Source organism: Zalophus californianus, chromosome 9, assembly GCF_009762305.2.
Source record: "Zalophus californianus isolate mZalCal1 chromosome 9, mZalCal1.pri.v2, whole genome shotgun sequence".
Classification (NCBI taxonomy): domain Eukaryota; kingdom Metazoa; phylum Chordata; class Mammalia; order Carnivora; family Otariidae; genus Zalophus; species Zalophus californianus.
Window position 1 is genome coordinate 116,791,567 of NC_045603.1, and position 13,459 is coordinate 116,805,025.

At 36.6% G+C, this 13,459-nt stretch overlaps 1 protein-coding gene across 1 annotated transcript in view; it reads right to left on the bottom strand.

Moving 5' to 3' along the window:
- Window positions 1-13,459, bottom strand: part of GPR158 (G protein-coupled receptor 158) — a 450,005-nt gene that overhangs the window by 68,987 nt on the left and 367,559 nt on the right. The window lies entirely within an intron of this gene.

A 13,459-nucleotide genomic window follows, 5' to 3' on the forward strand; every position in this document is an offset into this window, starting at 1 on the left:
ATATAAATATTGGGAAACAAAGCATAGCTGGGTGACATGGGGTGGGTGCTGACATTTTCTTGTTGATATCTTACTAGTGGGGTCCTACTCTCCAACAGTGCCAGGAATGACATTACTGACAACTCTCTGATGGTATTTCTCAAATAGTTCTACCTTATAAAGATATTAAACTAGGTACTTTCAGTACCATTAGAATTAAATTCTCAAGGAGTGGCAAAAAGGCTGGTATTAAGAAGAAATCAAAGGAAGGTAAAAATAGGTGTGGCCAAGAGATAATGTTGCTTTATGTATATGTAGTATTTGTCCTTAATTTTCTAATTCATTAGGTCTATGCTGAAAGATGCAGATAAAGATGTGATTTTAAAATTCATTCTACCAGGAAAGTACTTGGAGTTATCCAAGAATTGATACAAAAACATTTCCTTTATTTGCTATTTTCACAAAATAATTTAAATTCTGTAAATGTGTGTTCTAGGTTTCAGCTCATATATTTATTTATTTATTTATTTATTTATTTATTTAGCAGACGCTAAACGATTGAGCCACCTAGGCGCCCCTAGCTCATATATTTTAGAAACAGTCCCTTTACACAAGAGTCCAGCAGTAATTATAAGTTCTGCAAAATAAGCTGTATTGTTTAGTAAGGAATATGAGCTGAAGGAAGAAGGGAAAATTTAGGGGAAAAAAAACAAATGGAGAAAACTTGGTAGAAGATTAAGAGGTTAGGGGATATGTGTTCCTTCTCATGGCGGAGAGAAATGACAGATTAGAAACTAGTGAGAGAGAGACCTAAAGTCTAGAATATACAAAAATCTCAAATATTTCTATTAGAAATGACTTTAGAGTTTATTCTAACACAGAGGATTCCTGGAATCTACAAAATCCTGTGACTTATTACAAAGTTTTCCATTGCACACCGAACAATGATTAAGGGCATGAATAAGCAAAGGTGAAGAATGTGAGACAGAAGTCGGAATATTTGGAGGAAAGAATTGCTCTTGAATTGTTCAGGAACTACTGTTATAGCTTCAAACTTTTATTTCACAAATGAAGAATTTGAGGGCTTGTTACTGTAAATGAGTTGGTCAGAAATAAATGTTATCTTCAAGATAAACTATGTGAAAAGTCCAATTAGGATTCACTAATCATTGTGACTCTGATTCACTCATTCACTATTTATTTAGTCTGCAATTTAGAAGCCATTATAATAAATCAGATGTGGATTAGGTCCTCAAGTTATAGTTTAGAAGAGTGGATGCTCCGTGTACATGATAAAAATAATGGCATGATCATACCAAATATTTATACAGCACTATTGCTAGACACAAAAGTAAGCATTTTTACAGTATTTACTTATTTAATCCCCACAACACCTTATACAGTAGGACTGTTTATTTTGCAACAGAGGAATGACGCACAGAGAATTTAGGAGATGTGCTCAGCATCACACAGCCAGAAAATGTCAGGGCTAGGATCTGAATCCAGGCAGTTGACTTCCTGAGTTCATGTCTTGCCTCTCTAAATAGTTCTACCACATGGGGGAGGTGACAAATGCTATTATACTGTGAACTGAATCATACTGAGGATTCAGAGAAAAGAGGAATTACTCTCAGTGGAAACAAGTGAATTATCGTGGGAGGGTTCACATCTGAGTAAGGACCTGGAGGAGGAGAGGGTTTAAGTATGTAAGCAAACAGGAAAGGGGGAGGGAGCCCAAGACAAAGGCCTGGTTGTGGGAAAGCTTCAAGAGTGTGGAGTGCATGGTTATGGACAGGAAGACATAAAGGGGAGTACTAAAAACCAAGCTTTAAAGATTTTATTTATTCATTTGACAGAGAGAGACACAGCGAGAGACAGAACACAAGCAGGGGCAGAGGGAGAGGGAGAAGAAGGCTTCTGGCCGAGCAGGAAGCCCGATGCAAGGCTCGATCCCAGGACCCAGGGATCATGACCTGAGCCGATGGCAGATGCTTAACGACTGAGCCACCCAAGCTTTAAAACAGAGGTGGGACCAGTTCACTGTAAGCTTTAAATAAAAGGGTGAGGAATTCAGATTTTATTCCATGACCAAACATATCATTAAACTTCTTTAAATTGAGATCAGAAGTGTGTTCCTGGGAGTTAATCTGGCAGCATCACACGAGATGCCTGGATGCTATGGAAAGGGAAGATATTGAAGGCGAGAAGGCCAGTTAGGAGAAATCACAACAAAACAAAACGAATTCATCATCTTCCTCATCGAACCTTTTCCTTTTCTTACATCTTATTTTAGCATCCTCCTTTACTCTAGTCCCCAAATGCTTCTGCTTCCTTAACTCAGGGTTCTTATGAAAAAGTCTAAATTATTATTTTTTTAAAAGACTATTTATTTGAGAGAGGGGGGGAGAGAGCGCGCATATGTGTGCACAGGGGGTGGAGCAGGGAGGAAGGAGAGGGAGAGAGAGAATCCCAAGCAGACTCCACACTGAGTGACCTCAACCAAAATCAAGAGTCGGATGCTTAACCAACTGAGCCACCCAGGTGCCCCAAAAGTCTAAATTATTTAGGATGATAGATACCAGCTTACTTCTATTACATCATTACTTTCCACCTACTCACACCGTCCGATCCTTGCATATGCTGTCCCTTCTGACTGGATGTTCCTCATACAATCCAACTGTCTCACCTGTACCTGGCTTACTCCTATTCACCTTTCAGGCTTCAGTCTAAATCACTCCCCCTCTAGGAAGAAGAAGCCTTCCCTGTGGCTTAGCACACCGTCCCTACTTGATCATAGCACTGGATCCACAGCACTGCATTCGATTTGTAAGCTTTGTGACAACCATGTTTATCACGTTCAATTCTGTAATACTGGCACTAACTAACTAAAGTCCAGGCACACAAAAGTGCTCATAAATATGTGTTGAATGAAAGAAAAAATACAGCTGTAGGAAAATGGTAAAGAAGGACATAACTACTGTAGTGAGAATGGGAATTCAGGCATTCATGAGAACAGAGGAAAGAACATGCTGAATCAAGAAAATTGGGCAGGCAGCTGATTATTTGTTGAGGCAAAAGCGAATAAAGTGTCAAAAATAATGTGAAGATTTTAAGCCTGGGTGACTGGAAGGATGATTGTGTTTAGAAAGAAACAGATAAAATAAAAAAGATGCATCAATCTGAGTATAACTAAGCTCTACTTAGAAACCTCCTCACCCCACTTCATCCTTCATGTCTCAGCTCAGAGTTGGCACTCCCCAGACTGAATCAGGTTTCCATCTTATCTGCACACTATTTACTTGTATTGAATTCTGAGCTTTCCTTCATCACACTTATCAACTCTATTTTGATATAACTGTTTCTGTAATTCATTTGTTAAATATTTCGACTAGTTAGTTTGTAAGCTGCATGAGGGCAGGGATTGTAACTATCTTACTCATGATTGCATACCCCTTCCCTAGTATTGTACCTGCCAACAGTAGGTAACCAATCGTAGGTAACCAAGGAAAGAAATTTTAAAAAAGGAAGGGAAGGAGGGAAGGAGAGGGGAAGGAAGGAGGGAGAAAAGATGGTTAAGTTTATTTTTTGATATATTGAGTGTAAGTTGTCTATACAACATCTAACCCAGATCTAGCTTTTTAGTAGTTAATATACTTCGTAATGAGAAAGGGGGAAAAAAAAAGATGAGGAAGTTTCAATATTTTTCAAATCTAAATAATTCAACTTTTCTTGTTAAATATAATGTATATAAATGTATAGATTACAAATTATTGTAAATATCCCTTCCCAAATTCCAAATTAATGACAAGTTTTATGACAAACCTTCATAAAGGAAGAAATGGAGAAAACCTAAGCCACTGGGCCAAAGAATTTATGAACGATGATGATAATACAAATAGCTGCCATTTTATGTAGCATTCATAATAGCTTCCTGTGGCGCCCCCCCCCCCCCACTGATCACTGTGATAGACATCTTCCTTACATTTAGGGTCTAGGTATACTTTATTATTCCCATTTTAAAGATAAAGAGACTGAACTTTAATGGGGTTACCTAATTTGCCCTGGTTATAAAAGATTGTTTTTCAACCAGAACCCACAAAAAGTTCCTCTACTAGAATAACTGCCTCAGGTATATTTTCAAAGTACATATTTCAAGAGAAAACTTTTCCTGTTCTCTTTCCAATACTAGAAGCTAATGATAAGGCATAAAGATATTTAGTGTGTGAGAAGTAGGACATAAGTGTACCACACCCATCACTGAGTACTCTAAGGACCCAAGAGCATGCATAATTGCTGGATGCATGAGCACTGGGTATAGATTGTAAGCAGGTTTAGGAGGGTAGGGTGAGAGAAAGAGAAACCCTCTGTATATTTTAAGGACTTGGTTCTTCAACACTGGAAGTTTTTTCAGATGCTTACAAAATTCAATCAGCTGATCTCAGTGGGGGGATACTCTAGGCATTGTGTTTTTAAAAAGCACTGCTGTTCTGGAAATGGCCTTCCAAGCATTCCCCTCATTACAAACAAATCTGCACAGATTATACACCCATTTCATCAAATATGAATTTTTTTTCAGTTAGTTTTGAAGTCAGCTTGATTGCCTATACTCTTTGGATACTGAACAGAGCTAATGGGGAAGAAAAGAGAACCACAAGAGAAAAGAATATTAGGCTTTCCAAATATGCACATAATAGAAGAACATTTTTAAATAGAATAACTTTCTTTTGTAAATACAGACACAACACCAGAGATAGAAATTTAACCTCTGCTGTGTTGGCTCAGGAGATGCAAGGCCCAGTGCTTTCAGAAGAGGAATGCTGGAAAGGTAAAATGGTCAGAAGCTAGCACAGTCCGATGCTCTTCCCAGAGTTCTGAGAGGAAAGGTGTGAAGCTCTGGCTTTAGGCCTGATATTTTAAGGATCTGAGCAACAGTTTCCTGATAGTGTGGGACACAGCAGTTCTACTTTCTTAACTGACTCGTCAAGTGTTACCTGCTTCAGTTCGGTGAAATTGGTTGTGAATTAAATCACTTGTATAGGTGAGTGAGGTGCAACATGTTTTAGTGTTTATGTTAGTGGGTGTGTAGGAACAGTTTTATTTACAGAAAAAGATTACTGGGTAATGGGAGCACAGTGACAGATGCCCGTGGTAAGACTTCTGTTGATAAAGTTGTCTTTTGATAAGGATGTGAAGGACTTCTAAAGCTTTATGGACTCTCTCTGCCACATCTACAATTTCCTTCTTCTTTGTACAAGGAAGAGTCTCTCCAGTTCAATATTTTCCAGGGCCACTTAACCTTCTCCAGTTTACCATGCTCCCAATAATCCCTACTGAACGAGTGAAGAATAAAGCTGGTATCTTGTCTGGAGGACAGTCCATAAAGGTAACGCTTGGAAATATCTAATATTAAAACCTACTACTTAATCCAACCAGGTTTGCTATCTCTTGAAGTAGGAGGCTGGAAATGAATCACGTAGGTGGGACTATGTATATTAAAGGACACTTATACAGGATCCGCTTGATAAAATAAGTATTTTTGAAGTTCCATGAGTGTGTTCTAAATTTATTTTTTCTATATTTGGGAAGAAATATGATTCTGTACACAGGAAATATTTAGGATGAAAATGTGTGTCCTGTAAATGTCTAAATATCTAAAGTTGGATCAAGTGACAAAAAATAAAAACTACTTAATGCAACTTTACACCCATGCAATTACCATACAAATTAAAGGGAATATGATTGTGATTGTGTCTTTACAGAACCATGGTCTAGAACTTACTACCTTGCACTTGGCTCCTATTACTCAAACCAACAAAAGAGGGATAAATTAATAGACTAAAATATAAAATATATACGTAACTTTTATATATTTATAATATATAAGTAACATATTGGGGTTACTTTGACAGCAGATGAGATATGCCTGACATAGCTCCTCTAAAATCCCCACTATAATACCGCTGAAAAGATAAAAAGAATTTAAAAGGGTCACAGCTCTAAAAACTAAAGGCAAAGATGACAAGATGCCAAAGTCTCACTGGTGATTCTACTTACTCACTGTCTAGTAGATGGTATCGAATTAACAAGCACCTTTTAAATAAAACATCACATGCCTCATTTTCTGAACCAGAATAAGATCTAAAAGCCCAAAGATAACAGGGAAAGATTTGCATTCCTACTCCTTGTCAGAGTCTAATTCTGAGACCCATAGGTTTTACTAAACATTGAAAAATCTTCGGTCATGCCCTAACTGTGCAGAGACTATTTCAGCCTCCAGCCAGTCCTGGAGCCTTCTTGTCCATGACCACCTTTCTTGGTCAGCTCCCCCTCTTCTTCATCCATTCAGGGTTTAGGACTTCCAGGATGCAGCATTCAGAAATGTGATACTTAGCTGCCTACAGGCCTACAGGAAAGCACAGCAAGGTGGAGGGAAGAGCAGTATGCTGCTCCCTGGTCTGTTTTCCTATCTCTCCACAAGAAAAGGCCCTTTGTAGAAATACCCCATCCCAACAAACATAATATAGAAACAAGTGACTATTTTTGCCTAAAACTTTTACAACCTCAGCTTATGTGTTCAGAAGGAATAATTTTTTGGTGAAGAGTAAATTATGATGCATGACTTAGGATAGAAGATTATACCATCCTAACAGACTGTTAGGATGAATATGGTAAAGTTCTTGGGATTTATGTTAGGTGAAAAAACAAGCAGCACATAAAATATAGAGAGAGCATACAGTGTGATATTGATTATGCTTAAAATTTATTTGTATATATGAATATATATGTACACACACATACACATAAACAATAACATATCTACTTCCTGCTTATTACCCTTAATTTAATACCCTTAATTTATTCCAGAAGGCAGATCATGAAAGGGCTACCCATAAAAGCCAATTGGGAAAATGTATTGTTTATTCCTAGTAAGAAGTCCATCTCAAAATTATGTTTTCTATAATTATCAAAAAGGCAAAAACAAAGAAACAGAAAATCTAAAGCTATGGTTCTGCTTCCTATTTTCTCTCTTGATGCTCTTATGAGTGAACTACATGTTCCTCTGAGAAAAACACACCAGTGAGCAGAGTGGTGAGGTTATGACCAAAGTATTGCAGTTAAGGTATTTTTGGCTTTGTTTTGTTACTATGAAATTTATACTCTTTGAAATGGTCATAAACTCTTTTTAGGGTTCAGTTCAAAATCTTATTGCAAATTTTTATTAAGCAAGGGTTAGTTTCAGTAAATATATACATATGTATATGTGGGTATGTATGTCAATATATGTATCTCACAAACTTAACAGTATTGCCAGCGATTTTCTGGTTTTAGTATTAAGTATGCACATACTTCTTAGTATTTAAAAATTTTTCTGTAATTAGAAAAAAAAAGTTAATTTAAGTAAAAAATCAATTCCAATATCTCTTCCAGGAATGTAATAAATGGTAAGACAACACAGAATAACTGAATCTTTTAGTTTAATTCATGCAGATAATGGGAGTGTAAAGTTAAGCCTTCTGGGTCCTCTCCTAAAATTTGATAATAAGAAAGGTATAATTTATCTGTGAGCTAATAAATTGTTAGAGAAGTAGAAACATATCTCTTGAGATTGAACAGGTTCAGGAACAAATGAGCTCTAAATATGATCAATGATTTACAGATTCAATTTTTAAAAAAAATAATGGACAAAGAATAGTACAAGAGTTGGTAAATGGAGTGGTAATGAAAGGCCATTAGACACTGGGGGACTTTACTTAATTCAGAATATAAAATATATGCAACAGGTATCTTAGAAATTTTTCCTGTGATTGCTGGTAGAATGATATACCTACCTGGTTTAGAGCTAAATGAAAATAAACACACACATGGAATGAATTAGCTAGCTTAAGGAAAATATATATGAGGCAGGAGAAGAGATCTGATAAGAGAAAAAAATTTAAAAGATGAAAATTTTCACTTGTAAAATAATGCAAATATGATTTGCCTACCAATCAGGTGGAAGAGATTCTGCAGCCTAGTGAAACTGATAAAAAAGGAATTTGGAGTTAGCGGCCATAAATGCTAGTCTGGGCTCTACCACTAATTAGACATACAACCTACAAATCCCTTACGTTCTGTGGGATTCAGTTTCCTCAACAGTTTAATGAAGATAATGCAAAATCCTATAGTATTTATAGAATCATTTAATAAACGACAGATAAATAGCAAATGCCAGTTTTATTATTAACATGAGAATTACTTTGGATATTTGTCACATTTGAATCAGAACTCTGTTTAGCCCTCTTATGTACATGTATCTTCAAATACTGACAGAAAAGAAGCTTCTGAATACTATGGAGTTGAGAATGGAGTATAGAGGGAATGTGAAAGAAACAGACAAGGCAAACTATGTCTTTAAAGCAGTAGGAGAGCTGTTAGTATGATGGGTAAAGGCAGGAAAGCCAGGTGTATTCATTATCTATTGATGTGTAAAAAATTATACAAACTTAGCAGCTTAAAACAACACATATCTACTATCTCACAGTATCTGTGGGTTAGCAATCTAAGCATTGCTGGTCTCAGGGTCTCTCACAAGACTATAATGAAAGTATTAATCAGGGCTGGGGTTTCATCTGAAGGCTCAGTTGGGAAAGGATACACTTCTAAACTCATGTGGTTGTTGACAGGATTTGGTTCCTTGAGGGCTAAGGGAGGTGGGGCCCTGAGCTGGCTGTTGGTAGGAGGCCTCTCTCAATTCCTTGTCATGTGGGCCTCTCCAGCATAACAATTTGCTTCCCTGAAGGTAGGAAGAAAGAGTCTGTTTGCAAGATGGAAGTCATAATCTTTTATAACCTCATCATGGAAGTGACATTCTTTCATTTCACATTGATGTGTTTTATTGATTAGAAACAGGTTAGTCAAGGGGAGGGAACTGCACAGGCTGTAAATACGAGGAAGAAGGAATCATTGGGGCCATCTTAGAAGCTATCTACCACAAGAGGCAACCTTAATTTAAAAATCGTCAGAAATGCTGTTATGTTCACAGTGAATAATGTAAGAGGAATATAGAATAAAAAGCCATTAAATACACAGGGCATGCATTTAGAGAAAGGATAATGTGAATAATAATTTTAAAGGAGAAATCTTTAGTTTTTTCTTTTTTATTTATTAGAGAAACAAAGAGAAAGAACATGAGCAGCGGGGGGAGAAACAGAAGGAGAGGGAGAAGCAGACTCCCTGCTGAGTAGGGAGCCTGATGTGGGACTTGGTTCCAGGACATGGAGAGCATGACCTGAGCCAGAGGCAGATGCTTAACCATCTGAGCCACCCAGGCGCCCCTAAAGGAGAAATGTTTAAAAGATGAAAAGAAATCTATCAAGGCTGTCTCTCCATGGAGTCCAATTCATCGTGAAGTTCACAATTTTGGGATTGTTGCATATAGCTCATGACTAGGAACTGCTGAGAAATGACTTTTTTGGTTTTAATGTTTTTAAACAATGAGATAAATATGATATGGTCATGGTGGGTTGGGAAAAATAATTTGGATCTTGTCAAGTATTTATGTCTATGTTTAAATTATGACTAAGAAAGAAGACTTCAAGTTAAACCTGGCAAATTGAACATGTGTATGCCTGCTACTTCTGGAAACTCTAGTTAATGATGGTAAAACACTCAAGACCGAAGAGAGTATGAGTAGAAATGCCAACAGATGATAGATATCAACAAAATTCTGGAAGATGGAAAGTAGATGGCAATGTATAACCAGATGAAGAAATCAAAAAAAGTGAAAACCTGTACCGGAAGAGAGAGAAGCCCCTCAGGGGTCTGTCTCACAGTCTTTTTTTGGGGGGAATTGGGTAATAACAATAATTATATCTAATGAGTACTTGCTATATTCCAGTTACTTTCAAGGTGTCCTACATGAAACAAATTACTTATTCCTTACAAAAATCCTTTAAGGTAGGCATTAGTAATATTTTCCACTTTTCATGTGGGAAACCCAAGGCACAGAAAAGTTGAGGAATTTGTGCAAGGTCACACAGCTAGTAGGTGGCAGAGCTGGGGTTTAAACCTGGCCTGAGTCTACAGCACCAGCTCATTATCATGATGCCTCACTGCCAACCATTGTGCAGGAAAGACAGAGTAATAAGGCAAAGACAGGGTTTTTTGATGGCGACTGGATGTTGTAGAATGCCTGATCACCAAGAACTTTGACCAGTTTGTTCAGTGTAGTAAACATGGAGGGGTTCAACTGAATAATGTTTATAGGGTAAAAATAATTTTCAAGTAAAAAGAAATGAAAAATGTAACTAAAGATAAGAATGCAATTAACAAATGGGAAAATGAACGCTAAAAAATAAAACTGGAATGATTCATGAAGAAAATTAGGAAAGAAAAGAGTGACATCCCAGAGACTGAACTACTGAGTCACAGAGAAGAGGCAGCCATAATCGTGGGAAAATTTGTAGGCCAGAACCAATGCAATGGTCTTCAACTCTGACTCAACAGAATCACTATGGTATTAGAGCATGTGAAAGCCCTGATTTCCCTTGTAGAAACTTTGAGTCAGTAGTTCCAGGGCACAGTCTGAATAATTTGCCTTTTAAAAACTCCTCTACAGGTAGTTTTAACAAGGGTTAAGATACTAGTTTACAGCTCAGAAGCAAGCCACATGTGGAGCTGGTGTAGCCACAGCTCAGACTAAGACTGGGGAAGGGTGAAGAAAGTGTTCAAAAACTAATAAAATGCAGAAAATTTTTTTCCCAGAAAATGTGTGTGTGTGTGTGTGCGCGCGCATGTGCGTAACTCACTGGGTGGCCAAGCCTGGCAAGGCTGTCAGGATGAACATGTGATTCTTTCTCTTAAATGTTAAAACATTTCCAGAAAAATGTCCTACATATACATGCATACAAAATGTGCAAATATTTATGAAATCATTAACCTACCCCAATATTGTCATCATCCCCCCCCACACATATGAATGGGGAAGTATTCTCTCTTCTGTTTTCTGAAAGAGGTACATAAGACTGACAGTCTTTCTTTCTTAAATTTGTGATAGAAATGGCTAATAAAGACAACCTGGCCTATTCTTTTCTTTTTGAGAAGTTTTTTATTACAAATTTATTTAATATGAACATGCCTACTCAGATTTTCAATTTCATCTTTTGTCAATTTTGGTAAGTTGTATTTTTCAAAGAATTTATTCATTTCATCTAAGTTTTGAAATTTGTTGTGATACAGTTTTACTGTAATATTATCTTGTTATCCTTTTAATGTCTGTAGAATCTTCAGTGATATTTTCTTTTTCATTTCTAATACTGGTAGTTTGTGCATTCTTTTCTCTTTTTTGATCGGTCTTGCTAGGGGTTTGTCAACTTTATTACTTTTTAAAATAAAATACCAGCTCTTGGTTTTGTTAGCTTTCTCTTTTATTTGTTTTCTATTTAATAGATTCTTACGTTTATTATTCTCTTTCTTCTACTTATGTTGGGTTTAATTTTTCTCTAGATTTGTAAAGTGAATGCATGAGTCATATTTTGTTTCTAATATTAACATATAATCCTATAATGTCCTTATAAGTACTGCTTTGGCTGTATCTAAGTAATTTCGATAACTTGTATTTTCCTTATTATTCAGTTTGAAGTATTTTCTCATTTCCATTATGATTTTCTTATTTTACAAACTGTTTTTTTTAGATATTAATTTTCAATTATCTGAGGACTTCTAAGTTACAATTATTGATTACTAATTTCACTCAATTGAAGTCCTAGAATGTACATTGTATGATCTCCATTTTAAAAAGTATATTGATTTTTTTAACATATATTGTATTATTTGTTTCAGAGGTACAGATTTGTGATTCAACAGTCTTGCACAATTCACAGCGAAACCGGAGGGGGAGACGAACCATGAGAGACAATGGACTCTGAAATACAAACTGAGGGTTCTAGAGGGGAGGGGGGGAGCCCTGGGTGTTATACCCAAACAATGAATCATGGAACACTACATCAAAAACTAATGATGTAATGTATGGTGATTAACATAACAATAAAGAAATTAAAAAAAAACAACAATAAAAAATAAAAAATATATTGAGATTTATTATTTGGCACAGCATTTGACTATTTTGATGAATATTTCACATGTACCTTAAAAGGATTTGTATTCTTCCATTGTTTTGTGTAGTGTCCTATAAATAGCAATTATGCCAAGTGTTTTAAAATCTTACAATCATAACTGATTTTTGTGTAGCTGTATTGTATCTCATAAGACAGGAGTATAAAAATTTAATTTGATTGTGAATTTATTTAGGTATCTTTTAGCTTTTTTATGTAGCTTAAAGTTTTGTTGTTTATGTGCACACATGTTTAGGATTGCCATGTCTTCCTGAGGTATTGACAGTTTTATCATTATGATAAAATGTACCTCTTTATTTCTGTTAATATCCCTTTATTTGAAATCTGTTTTGTCTGTTATTAACAAAGCCAATTTGTTATTAACAAATTCCAGTTTTCTTATGCGTAGTATGTCCTTTTAAATCATTTTAGTTTCATCCTGTCTACTTAAAATGTATCCTTTGTAGACAGCATATAGTTAAGCTTTGCTTTTTCTATATCTGGCAATCTATGCCCAAGTGCTGCCCAGTCTGTGAGTTGGCTCCCAAAGCCTTTTCTCTCTCTCTCTGCATGCTTGACCATTAGTCTTATTTTGCCTGGGTCCCAGAAGGTAGGTTTTTGCTTTCTTGGCAATTGTGGACCAGCACTTTCTAGGCAACCCAGTACATTTCTCTGTCATCCAGCGGGCTGCGGCCACAACTTCTACAAGGTCTAAACTCCTGCCTTGGGGATGGAGCCCCTTTCCAAGCTTGTCTTTTCTTAGGTACTTTCCCTCAGCCCTAGGATGCCATTTAGAATTCTCTTTACATCTTTATAGTTAACTCTCTGTCATAGTTTAATAACTATATTAAATTTCCACTGTTCAAATTACTGTATAGTTTTTCGCCAGATTGGACTCACACTGACACATTCCTCCTCCCCCATTTTCATAATATATCCCCTCAATTTCTAAGTCCTCTAACAGAACTAAAATCTATCCTCCAATACTTCAAGACAATTAGATTTCAGGTTTTTGCTTGGGTTCTAGCTTACATACACTGCATAAGCTGGGGAGTGCCTTCAGGGGAAAGTCAAATGATATGGACCCCATCCAGTGCAGTTCTGTTACCCAAGGGTTAAATTCCTTCCAGTTTCTGTCTGCTTTGGGTAGTTTTCCAATACCTTCAAATAGTCTATATATATAATCCAGAGTTTCTAATTATTATGTGTGGTAACGTTAGTTCAACATAAGCCACACTGCTATCATTCAAACAAGAATTGCTGTGAGGGACGCCTGGGTGTCTCAGTTGGTTAAGCATCAGGCTTTGGCTCAGGTCATGATCCCAGGGTCATAGGACTGAGTCCTGCATCTGGCTCCTTGCTCAGTGGGCAGCCTGCTGCTCCTTCTG